The 15,134-nt window shown below is 42.7% G+C and overlaps 1 pseudogene; it reads right to left on the bottom strand.

Moving 5' to 3' along the window:
* Positions 1 to 9,597: 9,597 nt before the first annotated feature.
* Positions 9,598 to 12,372, bottom strand: LOC150045370 (uncharacterized; annotated as a pseudogene).
* Between the last annotated feature and the right edge of the window lie 2,762 nt (positions 12,373 to 15,134).

Below are 15,134 nucleotides of genomic sequence, written 5' to 3'. Positions count from 1 at the left end.
ACTCATTCTATGAAGCCAGTATAACCCTCATCCCCAAACCAGACAGAGATTCATCAAAGAAAGAGAACTATAGACCTATATCTTTGATGAACATCGATGCAAAACTTCTCAACAAAATACTGGCCAACCGTCTACAACAACTCATCAAAAAAATTATACACTATGATCAAACTGGATTCATCACAGGGAGGCAAAGCTGGTTCAACATACGCAAATCAATTAATATAATTCAACACATCAACAGGAGCAAGGACAAAAATCACATGATTGTCTCAATAGACGCGGAAAAGGCATTTGACAAGATCCAACACCCCTTTATGTTAAAAGCTCTGGAGAAACTAGGAATCCATGGAACATTCCTCAATGTAATAAAGGCTGTGTATGAGAAACCTACTACTAGTATTACACTTAATGGTGAAAATCTAAAGCCATTCCCTCTAAAATCAGGAAGGAGACAAGGATGCCCACTCTCTCCACTACTCTTTAACATGGTACTAGAATTCCTAGCCAGCGCAATAAGGCAAGAAGCAAGCATAAAGGGGATCCAAGTAGGGAAAGAGGAAATAAAACTATTCCTCTTTGCAGATGACATGATTCTCTATTTAAAGAATCCTATAGACTCTACTCCCAAGCTCCTTGAGCTGATCCAAAGCTTTGGAAGAGTAGCAGGCTATAAAATCAACCCTCAAAAATCAACTGCCTTCCTTTATGCCAACAGTGAGAGGAACGAGGCAATAATCAGGAAAGAAACTCCTTTCACAATAGCCTCAAAGAAAATAAAGTACCTAGGAATTAGCTTAACTAAGAATGTAAAGGACCTTTTTGAAGAAAACTTTAAAACCCTAAAAAAGGAAATTAAAGCAGAACTAAGGAAATGGAAAAATCTCCCATGCTCCTGGATTGGAAGAATCAACATTGTGAAAATGACAATCTTGCCAAGAGCTATCTACAAATTCAATGCAATACCCATCAACATCCCAATGTCATTCTTTAAAGAAATAGAAGAGGCAATCCAAAATTTCATATGGAATAATAAAAGACCCCGTATAGCAAAAACACTTCTTAGCAGAAAGAACAGCGCCGGAGGAATTTCAATTCCAAACTTTAGACTCTATTACAGAGCTATAATTCTCAAAACAGCTTGGTACTGGCACAGGAACAGGCCTGAAGACCAATGGAATAGAACTGAGGACCCAGATATTAAACCACAGACCTATGGCCACCTAATCTTTGACAAGGGAGCCAAAAAAATAGAATGGAAGAAAGACAGCCTCTTCAACAAGTTGTGCGGGCAGAACTGGTTAAGCACCTGCAGGAAACTAAAGCTGGATCCTTCTTTGTCACCTTGCACTAGAATTAACTCCAAATGGATCAAAGACCTGGAGGTAAAAGCTGACACACTGACAACTTTAGAGGAACGAATAGGAGATACACTAGGCCTCCTCGGCACAGGTCGAAACTTTCCTAATAGGGACCAAGAAACACAACAAATCAGAGAAAGGCTGGATAAGTGGGACTGCATTAAACTGCAGAGCTTTTGTATGGCAAAGGACATAGCTAGTAAACTAATCAGGAAGCCTACAGAGTGGGAGAAGATCTTCACCAACCAAACAACGGACAAAGGCCTCATATCTAAAATATATCAACAACTCAAAAAATTGAATCACTCCAAAACTAACCTCCAAAGTAACAACCATCCCATTAAAAAATGGGCCAAAGACTTAAAGAGAGTCTTCTCTGAAGAAGAAACAAAAATGGCCTATAGACACATGAAGAAATGCTCAACATCTCTGGTCATAAAAGAAATGCAAATCAAAACAACTCTAAGATTCCACCTCACTCCAGCTAGAATGGCCAGGATCAGGAAAACGAATGACAACAGATGCTGGAGGGGATGTGGCCAGGAGGGATCACTACTACACTGTTGGTGGGAGTGCAAACTCATTCAACCACTATGGAAAGCAGTGTGGCAGTGCCTCAAAAGGCTAAACATAGAACTCCCCTATGACCCAGCAATTCCACTACTTGGCATTTACCCAACCATCCAGAAATAAGGACATACTAAACCCACTAGCACAGCAATGTTCATTGCAGCACTATTCACCATAGCAAAGATATGGAACCAACCTAGATGTCCCTCAGTTGATGAGTGGATCAACAAGGTGTGGTATTTGTACACAATGGAATTTTGTGCTGCTGTGAGAAAGAATGACATCGCCCCATTGGTTAGGAAATGGAAAGACTTAGAAAAAATCATATTAAGTGAAGTAAGCCAGACTCAAAGGAACTTAGGCTCAATGGTTTCCCTCATTCGTCATAATCAGTAGAAACCTTGGGCTCTACTAGCAGAGATATGCAATAGAGCAAAATCTTGATACATAAGGACATATAATGTGAAGTTAATTGAAAGGACCTCCAGGATAGTGAAACAAAAGCCATATAATGAATGATTGTTGTCCTTAATATACTATGTTGTCTCTCATCTCCTTTGCTGTCCCTTGGTTATCTCATATTGGTATAGTATCTCACTTTGTTATCTGATATATTGAACTTATTTGTATTTGGATATTTGAAATTTGATAGGGAAGGGGGGAAAACCAAGACGGGTGGGGTGGGGGGGGGAGGGAAACGGGTACCAAGACATGTGAAAGGGTATCAATGTATGTGATTTAATGCACCTTCTATCTGGCAAATATCATGTAACCCTTTTACTAATTACAATAAAAAAAGAAGAGAGCATATCGAAATAAACAAAATCGCAGATGAAAATGGTAATATCACGACAGAAATTACCAAGATCCAGAATATCATGAGGGAATACTTCTCAAACCTTTATGCCAACAAATTTGAGAATCTAGATGAAATGGATGAATTCCTAGCCAATATTAACATACCCTCACTGAACCAAGAAGAACTAAGCCAACTCAACAGGCCTATTTCAAGCTCTGAAATAGAAATGGCAATTAGAGAACTTCCACCTACGAAAAGCCTAGGGCCAGCTCAATTCTATAAGGTCTTCAAAGCAGAGCTCACACCAATACTCCTCAAGCTCTTCAATGAAATTGAAAATGAAGGTTCCTTACCAAACTCATTCTATGAAGCCAGTATAACCCTCATCCCCAAACCAGACAGAGATTCATCAAAGAAAGAGAACTATAGACCTATATCTTTGATGAACATCGATGCAAAACTTCTCAACAAAATACTGGCCAACCGTCTACAACAACTCATCAAAAAAATTTTACACTATGATCAAACTGGATTCATCACAGGGAGGCAAAGCTGGTTCAACATACGCAAATCAATTAATATAATTCAACACATCAACAGGAGCAAGGACAAAAATCACATGATTGTCTCAATAGACGCGGAAAAGGCATTTGACAAGATCCAACACCCCTTTATGTTAAAAGCTCTGGAGAAACTAGGAATCCATGGAACATGGCTGCGTATGAGAAACCTACTGCTGGTATTACACTTAATGGTGAAAATCTAAAGCCATTCCCTCTAAAATCAGGAAGGAGAAAAGGATGCCCACTCTCTCCACTACTCTTTAACATAGTACTAGAATTCCTAGCCAGCGCAATAAGGCAAGAAGCAAGCATAAAGGGGATCCAAGTAGGGAAAGAGGAAATAAAACTATTCCTCTTTGCAGATGACATGATTCTCTATTTAAAGAATCCTATAGACTCTACTCCCAAGCTCCTTGAGCTGATCCAAAGCTTTGGAAGAGTAGCAGGCTATAAAATCAACCCTCAAAAATCAACTGCCTTCCTTTATGCCAACAGTGAGAGGAACGAGGCAATAATCAAGAGAGAAACTCCTTTCACAATAGCCTCAAAGAAAATAAAGTACCTAGGAATTAGCTTAACTAAGAATGTAAAGGACCTTTTTGAAGAAAACTTTAAAACCCTAAAAAAGGAAATTAAAGCATAACTAAGGAAATGGAAAAATCTCCCATGCTCCTGGATTGGAAGAATCAACATTGTGAAAATGACAATCTTGCCAAGAGCTATCTACAAATTCAATGCAATACCCATCAACATCCCAATGTCATTCTTTAAAGAAATAGAAGAGGCAATCCAAAATTTCATATGGAATAATAAAAGACCCCGTATAGCATAAACACTTCTTAGCAGAAAGAACAGCGCCGGAGGAATTTCAATTCCAAACTTTAGACTCTATTACAGAGCTATAATTCTCAAAACAGCTTGGTACTGGCACAGGAACAGGCCTGAAGACCAATGGAATAGAACTGAGGACCCAGATATTAAACCACAGACCTATGGCCACCTAATCTTTGACAAGGGAGCCAAAAAAATAGAATGGAAGAAAGACAGCCTCTTCAACAAGTTGTGCTGGCAGAACTGGTTAAGCACCTACAGAAAACTAAAGCTGGATCCTTCTTTGTCACCTTGCACTAGAATTAACTCCAAATGGATCAAAGACCTGGAGGTAAATGCTGACACACTGAAAACTCTACAGGAAGGAATAGGAGATACACTAGGCCTCCTTGGCACAGGTCGAAACTTTCTTAATAAGGACCAAGAATCACAACAAATCAGAGAAAGGCTGGATAAGTGGGACTGCATTAAACTGCAGAGCTTTTGTATGGCAAAGGACATAGCTAGTAAACTAATCAGGAAGCCTACAGAGTGGGAGAAGATCTTCACCAACCAAACAACGGACAAAGGCCTCATATCTAAAATATATCAACAACTCAAAAAATTGAATCACTCCAAAACTAACCTCCAAAGTAACAACCATCCCATTAAAAAATGGGCCAAAGACTTAAAGAGAGTCTTCTCTGAAGAAGAAACAAAAATGGCCTATAGACACATGAAGAAATGCTCAACATCTCTGGTCATAAAAGAAATGCAAATCAAAACAACTCTAAGATTCCACCTCACTCCAGCTAGAATGGCCAGGATCAGGAAAACGAATGACAACAGATACTGGAGGGGATGTGGCCAGGAGGGAGCACTACTACACTGTTGGTGGGAGTGCAAACTCGTTCAACCACTATGGAAAGCAGTGTGGCAGTGCCTCAAAAGTCTAAACATAGAACTCCCCTATGACCCAGCAATTCCACTACTTGGCATTTACCCAACCACCCAGAAATAAGGACATACTAAACCCACTAGCACAACAATGTTCATTGCAGCACTATTCACCATAGCAAAGATATGGAACCAACCTAGATGTCCCTCAGTTGATGAGTGGATCAACAAGTTGTGGTACTTGTACACAATGGAATTCTGTGCTGCTGTGAGAAAGAATGACATCGCCCCATTTGTTAGGAAATGGAAAGACTTAGAAAAAATCATATTAAGTGAAGTAAGCCAGACTCAAAGGAACTTAGGCTCAGTGGTTTCCCTCATTCGTCATAATCAGTAGAAACCTTGGGCTCTACTAGCAGAGATTTGCAATAGAGCAAAATCTTGATACATAAGGACATATAATGTGAAGTTAATTGAAAGGACCTCCAGGATAGTGAAACAAAAGCCATATAATGAATGATTGTTGTCCTTAATGTGCTATGTTGCCTCTCATCTCCTTTGCTGTCCCTTGGTTATCTCATATTGGTATAGTATCTCACTTTCTTATCTGATATATTGAATTTATTTGTATTTGAATATTTGAAATTTGATAGGGAATGGGGGAAAACCAAGACGGGTGGGGGATGTGGGGGGGAGGGAAACTGGTACCAAGACATGTGAAAGGGTATCAATGTATGTGAATTAATGCACCTTCTATGTGGCAAATATCATGTAACCCTTTTACTAATTACAATAAAAAAAAGAAAAGAAAAAAATTTAGACAGAGACCCAATGAACCTTATAAGGAATTTGTGTCTCTATTAAAGGAGGCCACAGATAGCCTAGTGCATGATGTGGATGCAGGTAAAGTTATAATTCAACAAATAGCCTATAAAAATACCAACTCTGCCTGTCAGGTGGCTATCAGACCTTTTAAGAATAAAGGAGGAATAACAGACTATATTAGAGTATGTGCTGATATAAGACCCTCCCATATACAGGGCCTCACATTAGCTTCCGCTCTTCAAGGAAAGACTGTTGCTGAATTTCTAAAATACCCTAAAAAAGGATATAAGGGCAAGTGGCATCCCTTGGGCTGCTGCACCCCCAGGGAGTTGCTTTTCTTGTGGACAAATGGGACATCAGGTGGTGCAATGCCCATGTCAGGCCAAGCTAGAGAAAGAAACCCAACCTGGCCCATGTCCACGCTGAGGTAAAGGAAAGTACTGGGCTATATATTGCAAGTCAGTAACAGACAGCAATGGCTGCCCAATTTCGGGAAACTGAAAAAGGGGCCAGCCCCTGGCCTTGCAACATTATGAGGCAGTCCCTCCCTCTTTTTGGCCACAAGTTTGTCCTCTAACAACCCTCTAAAATCAGTCTCAAATCTCTTCTGCGCCACCCCAAACAGCACAGGATTGAACCTCTGTTCCTCCACCTACACAGTATTGATCCCAGAAATGGGGATACTAGCTCTCCTGATGGGGGTCTTTGTCCCCCTCCCCTCAGAAGCGGTTGGATTGCTGCTAGGGCATAGCAGTTCGGCCCTTAAAGGCATACAAATTACACCTGGTGTGATCGACCAGAACTCTACTGGTGAAATCAAGGTCATGGCCTCTGCCCTAAGGCATGTGATACTGATCCCAGCAGGACAGAGAATTGCACAGGGAATTGTACCCTTATTCCCTGTGGGGACTACTAATTCATCTGCCCCACGTGGACACAGAGGATTTGGATCCTCTGATCTCTACTGTGTACAGAGCATAAGACAAGAGAGGCCTGAGATGACTGTGTTTATACAAGAAAAGCCCTTTAAAGGAATATTAGACACACAAACAGACACACAGACACACATGCAGATACATACAAAGACACATAGACACGCAGGCACAGATAAGGACACACACAGAGAAAAACACACACAGACACACACACACACACTGACAGACACACACATAGACACACAGAAAAACAGACAGACAGACACACAGACAAACACAGACACATACACAGACAGACACACATACACACACCTAGACACACAAACAAATAGACCCACAGACACACACAAAAACACACACAGACATACACACACAAATACACACGGACATATAGACACACAGAAAAACACACAGAAGGCACACAGATACACAGACACACACAGAGAAACACACACAGACATACACACAGACACATACACCAACACACTCCAACACAGACACACACACAAACACACACAGACATACACAGAGACACACACACAGACAGACACAAAATCAGACACACACACACACACACATAAAACAGACACATAGACAGACACACAGACACCCAGATTATATACACACAGACACATGCACACACACACAGATAAACAAACAGACAAACACACTGACACACAGATGCACACACAGACACTCAAACACACAGGGAGACACAGACACAAACATACAGACACACACAGACACACAGACACACAGACACACATGGGCACAGACACACAGACACACACAGTCAAACAGAGACACACATGGACAGACACACAGATACACACAGAAACACATACGATGTCACACAGAGAGACACACAGACAGACACACAGAAAATGCACACAGACACACAAAGCCACACAAGACATATGCACAGACACAGATACACACAGACAAACCCACAGACACACAGACAACAAACACACACATAGTCACACTGACAAACAGACACACATACAAACACACAGACAGATTCACAGACAGACACACAGACGCAGAGATATACACACACAGAGACAGACACACAGGCACAGAGACACACTCAGAGACACAAACAGATACACACACATAGAAACATACACAGACACACAGAAACACTCACACAGACATATAGACAGACTCACAAACACAAACACACAAAAAGACACACACAATCAGACACCCAGACACACACACATGAACACGTAGACATACACAGAGACATAAAGACACCAGACATACACACACACACACACACACACAGTCACACAGACATACACACACAGAGAAACACAGACAGACACACAGACCGACAGACAGAAATAGATACACAGACACACAGATGCACACACACACAGACACTCACACAGACAGACTCACAAAAAACAGACAGACACAGACACTCAGAAACACAGACACACACACAGACAGACACATAGACACACATGGACACAGACACACACATAGATACCTAAACCCACACACAGACTCACAGACAAAAACACACACACATACATACACACAGACACATAGACTGACACAAAGACACACAGACACATAGACACACACATACAAACACATACAAACACACAGACACAAACAGACCCACAGGAACACATACAGACTCACAGCACAGAGATGCAAAAAAGAGACACACAGACAGACACCGACACCAACAGACACACAGACAGAAAGACACACAGACAGAAAGACACATAGACAGACACACAGACACACATACATACCGACACACAGACACACATAGACAGACACAAAGAAACACACAGACACTCAATCAGACAGCCAGACACACACACAGACAAACATGTGTAAAGATAGACACACCACACACAGACACACACAGACATAAAGAAATACACTGACACACACACATATAAACACAGACAAACAGGCAGACACACACACACACACACACACACACACACAAACAGACATACCGACACACAGACACACAAACAGACACACAGACACACACAGAGACACACAGACAAACAGACAGACACACAGACACAGACAGACACAGAAACAGACACAGGACAGACACTCAGAAACACAGACAAACTCATACACAGAGACCCACAGACAGATACTCAGACACACACACAAACACACAAACACACATAGACAGAGAGATACACAGACACACACACACACACACACAGGTAGACACATACATACAGACACACAGACACACACAGACAAACACATAGACACACAGACACACAGACAGACATCAACAGACACACACAGAAACACATAGATAGACGGAGAGACACAGTGATACTCAGACACACAGAGACACAAACACAGACAGACACTCAGACAGACACACAGAGACACATACACACAGGCACACAGATACACACAAACAGATAAACAGACAAACTGACAGACACCCAGAGAGATTCACAGACACACAGAAACACACAAACACAGAGAGAAAGCACACACAGATACACAGCGCCACACACAGATACACACACAGGCACAGATACACACAGACACACATAAACAGACTCATAGACACACAAACACAGAGATACACAAAGACACACAGACACACAGGCACAGAAACACACAGACACTCACACAGACACACAGAAAAATACACACAGACACACAGACAGACTCACAGACACAAACCCGCAAACAGACACACACACTCAGACATACAGATACACACTCAGACACACACTAATGGACACCCAGAAACACACAAAGACATACAGACACACAGACAGAAACACAGACACACAAACACTCACACAGACACACAGAAACACAGACAGTTACACAGACTGGAAGACAGAAACAGATACACAGACAAACACAGTCAGAAACACACACAAATAGACAGACACAGACACACTCAGGCACACAGACACACACAGACACAGACAGACACACTGACCCAAAGACACACAGACACTCAGAAATACAGACACAAACAGACATAGAGACACAAACAGACACACATGGACACACACAATCAGACACATGCACACAGACACACACACAAATGCAGACACATAGACAGACAGACATACAAACAGACATACAGATATATACACATATGCACACACAGAGAGACACACAGATACTCACACACACAGACACACACACAGACGGACACTTAGACAGACACACAAAGATGCAAACACAGGCATGCCTGTACACACACAGACAAACAGACAAACAGACAGAAACCCAGACAGACACACAGAAACACACAAAAAAAACACACAGAGACAAATACACAGATATAGATACACCCAGACACCGACAGACTAACAGACAAACACACAGACACACACACACACACACACACACACACACGCACATTCAAACACAGAGACAGATACACAGAGAGATACACAGACATAGGGACATATACACACATACATACACAAAGACACACAGGCACAGAAACACACAGACAAACACACAGAGACAAAGAGACACAGACACACAGACTCACAGACACAAACACACAGACACACAAATACACACACATGACATACAGACACACATAAAGACACACAAAAACATTGAAAAACAAACACAGACACACACACAGAGACAAAAACAGACACTCAGACACACACACACACAAACACTCACACACAAACACACAAAGACCCACACACACCTACACAGGCAGACACAAAGACACACAAAGAGACACACACAGAGACATACACACAGATAGAAATACAGACACACACACATACACAGAGACACAGAGACAGACACACAGTCACACACACAGACAGATACACAGACACACAGAAACAAAGACACACAGACAACCAGATAGACACACAGACACACTCAGATACACACACACACACACACACACAGATGCACAGACACATGCACACACTGACAGACTGATAGACACACACAGATACACAAAAACATACACAGATACAAACACAGACATACAGACAAACACACAGACACAAACACACTCAGACACACAGACAGACACACAGACAGAGACTTAGCCACACACACAGAAGCACAGACAGACACACCACACACACAGGCACACAGACACACACAGTCACACACAAAGACACACACACAGAAACACAGACCGAGAGACAGACACATATACACAGACACACACACAGAGACACACACATGCACAGAGACAGGCACACAGACAGATACCCAGACACAGAGACACACAAAGACAGACACACACACACAGAGACACACTGACAGACACATAGAAACATACAAACACAGACACACACAGAGACACAAAAACATACCCAAACTCACACACAGACACACACACACACACACACAGAAACAAACATACTCACACAGAGACATACCAACACAGACACACACACAGAGACATACATGAGCACAGACAGCCATTCAGACACACACACACACACACACACACACACACACAAAGACACACAGACACATACACACACAGACACACACACAGGCACACACACAGGCACACACAGAGACAGACAAACACAGACAGACACAGAGAGAGACAGAGACTTAGACACACACAGAAGCACAGACAGTCACACAGACACACAAATAGACAGACACACGGGCACACACACAGACACACACAAAGACACACAGACACACACATAAACACACAGACACAAACACATAAACACACAGACACACAACTACAGGCACACACAGACAGACACAGGTACACACACCCACATAGGCACACACACAGACACAAGCAGACAAACAGACACACACAGACACAGAGTGCATGGGCAAACACACAGACACACACATGGACACACACACATACATACAAACAGATACACATAGACACCCAGTCACACACACACACACACACACAGAGCTAAAGACATACAGACAGGCACACAGGCACACACAGACACAAAGACACACAGACACACAGAGACACACAGAGGCACAAACACAGACACACAGATACACAGACAAACACACATAGACACACAAAGACACATAGACACACAGGCACACATATAGACACACTCAGAAAGAAACATAGACAGACACACAAACAGACAGACACACAGAAACAAAGACACAGACAGACAGACACACAGACACAAGGATACAATACACAGACACACAAAGACACATGCACACACACAGACATACAGATAGACACACGCACAGACACTCACACAAAGACAGACACACAGTCACACAGAAACACACACAGACATACTCAGACACACACAAACACACACACACACACACACAGAGACAGACAGAAACACACACAGACATACACACAAACACACAGACACACACGCATCACACATACAGACACCCAGACACACAAACCCACACACAGACACACACAAAGACAAATAGACACACAGGCACACATACAGACACAGACACACACACAGACATACAAACAGATACACACTCATACACCAACATGCAGGTGTACACACAGACACTCAGACACACACACATACACAAAGACACACACATATACACAAAGACACACAGAAATACACATGTAGACACTCAAACAAACAACACACACACAGACACCCCGACATGCCCACACAAGCCACACAAAAAAACACACAGGCATACACACAGAGACACGCAGACACGCAGAAACACACACACACACAAAGACATTCAGATAGACACACAGACTTGCAGGCAGACACAGATACACAGACACACAGAGAGACACATAGGCACACACACAGACACAAACACACAATCATACAGAGACACATAGACATAGACACAAACAGAGAGACACAAAGACACACAAAGCCACACACAGACACTCAGACCAACACACACACACAGGCACACACACAGACATAAACAGACACACAAACACACACAGACTGACACAGACACACACACAAAGATACGGAAAAACACACACAGACACACAAAGACACAAACACAGATGCACAGAGAGACACACACATAGACAGACACACAAACCCAGAGGCACACACATGCACAAACAGACACACAGACACACAGACACACTCAGACACATAGAGATACACACAGAACCACAGAAACATAAACACACATAGAGACCCACAGACAGACATACACATAGACACAGAGACACAGAAACACAGACCCACAGACACATACACAGAGACAGACACACACACACACAGATGCACACAGAGACACACAGACACTCAGACTCGACATACACACAGGCGCACAAAGAACACATAGACACATAGACACACACATATGCCCAGACACAGACACACACACAGACACTCAGACACACAAATATATACAGACATACACACACAGACACCAAGAGACACAATCACACACTGACAGACAGACACAGACACACAGTCATACACACAGACATACAGAGAGACGCACAGATACACAGATACATAAAAACACAGAAACACACAGAGACACACCCAGACAGACACAGAGACAAACACAAAGACATACAGATACACAGACAGACACACAGACGGACACACACAGAGACAGACATACAAAAAGACACAGAGACACTGACACACAGACACACACACACAGAGACACACAGACAGACACGCAGAGACACATAGACACCCAGCCAGACAGACACACAAACAGACACACAGTCAGACACAGACACACACAGATGCACAAAGACACGGAAACAGACTGACACACAAACAAACACACACATAGACACACAAACACACACACAATCAGATACACACAGACACACAGACTCACAGAAAGACACAAACACAGAGACAGAGAAACAGAAACACATACAAGCAGATACACAGTCATAAAGACACACAAGACACACACGCAAACAGACACAGAGAGACACACAGACAGACACACAGACACATAGACAGACACACACAGAGAAACACACAGACACAGAGATGCACACAGTCGAACAGACACACCCACCGACTGACAAACAGATAGACACACACACATATACCCAATGACACACACACAGAGACACACAGATCCCCATTCACCCACACAGACAGACACATACATAGACTGACACACAGACACACAGACAATCATACACAAACACACAAATACACAGACACACAAACACACAGACTCACAAACACACAGACACAGAGACGGACCCACAGATAGACACAGACACTCACACACACAGACAGACACAGAGACACAGACACTCAGACACACACAAACAGACACATTGACTACACAGAGACAAACAATCATGCACAGACATGCTCACATATACACACACCGACACACAGACACACAAACAGACACACAGCAACACAGACAGACACACACAATGGAAAACACACAGACACACATACATACACACCCCCACACACTGACACACAGACACAGGCAGAAAGATAGACACACAACACACTCACTGACAGACACACAGACACACAGATAGGTACACATAGAAACAGAGACACACACACACAGAAACACACACCAATGCACATATACTCAGACCCTCAGACACCCACACAGACAAAAACACACAAACACACAGACACACAGACATACATATAGACACAGACACGCACAGACACAGGGAGAGACACACAGACACACACAGACACACACACAGACACATAGACACAAAAACACACAGACACTCATACAGACACACAGACACACACAGAGAGACACACAGATACACATACACACACAGACAGACCAACACACAAACAGACATGCACACAGACAAACACACAAACATACAGACATACCCAGACAAACACACAAACATACAGACACACCTAGAGAAACACAGACACACAGACACACACAGACAGACACACAGGAAGACACAGACAGAGAAACACACAGACACATAGACACAAAATATACAGACAGAGACACAGACACACAGTCACACACACACACACAAAGACACCAGATACACACACAGAAACAGAGACACACACAAACACAGAGACAGACACACAGACACACACAGACAAAAAGACACACACAAAGACAGATACACACGCAGACACAAAGACACACACAAAGACAGACACACATACACAAACTCACAGAAACACATAGACACACATAGAAACAGACACACACAAAAACACACAGACACTCATACACACATACAGACTTACAGACACGCAAAGACACACGCCCAGACAAACAGAGTCACACAGAGATACACAGACACAGACATACAGACACACAAACAGACAGACACACAGACAAATTCACACAGACAGACACACAGACACACTGAGAGAAATACAGACACATACACACAGGCACACACGCACACAGACAGGTCAGATGGACAGACAGACAAACAGGTGAA

The sequence above is a fragment of the Megascapheus bottae genome, chromosome 28 (genome assembly GCF_031878675.1).
Source record: "Megascapheus bottae isolate mThoBot1 chromosome 28, mThoBot2.hap1, whole genome shotgun sequence".
NCBI classification, from domain to species: Eukaryota; Metazoa; Chordata; class Mammalia; order Rodentia; family Geomyidae; genus Megascapheus; species Megascapheus bottae.
Note: the sequence above shows the minus strand (reverse complement) of the source record. Positions and strands in the feature narration are given on the sequence as shown.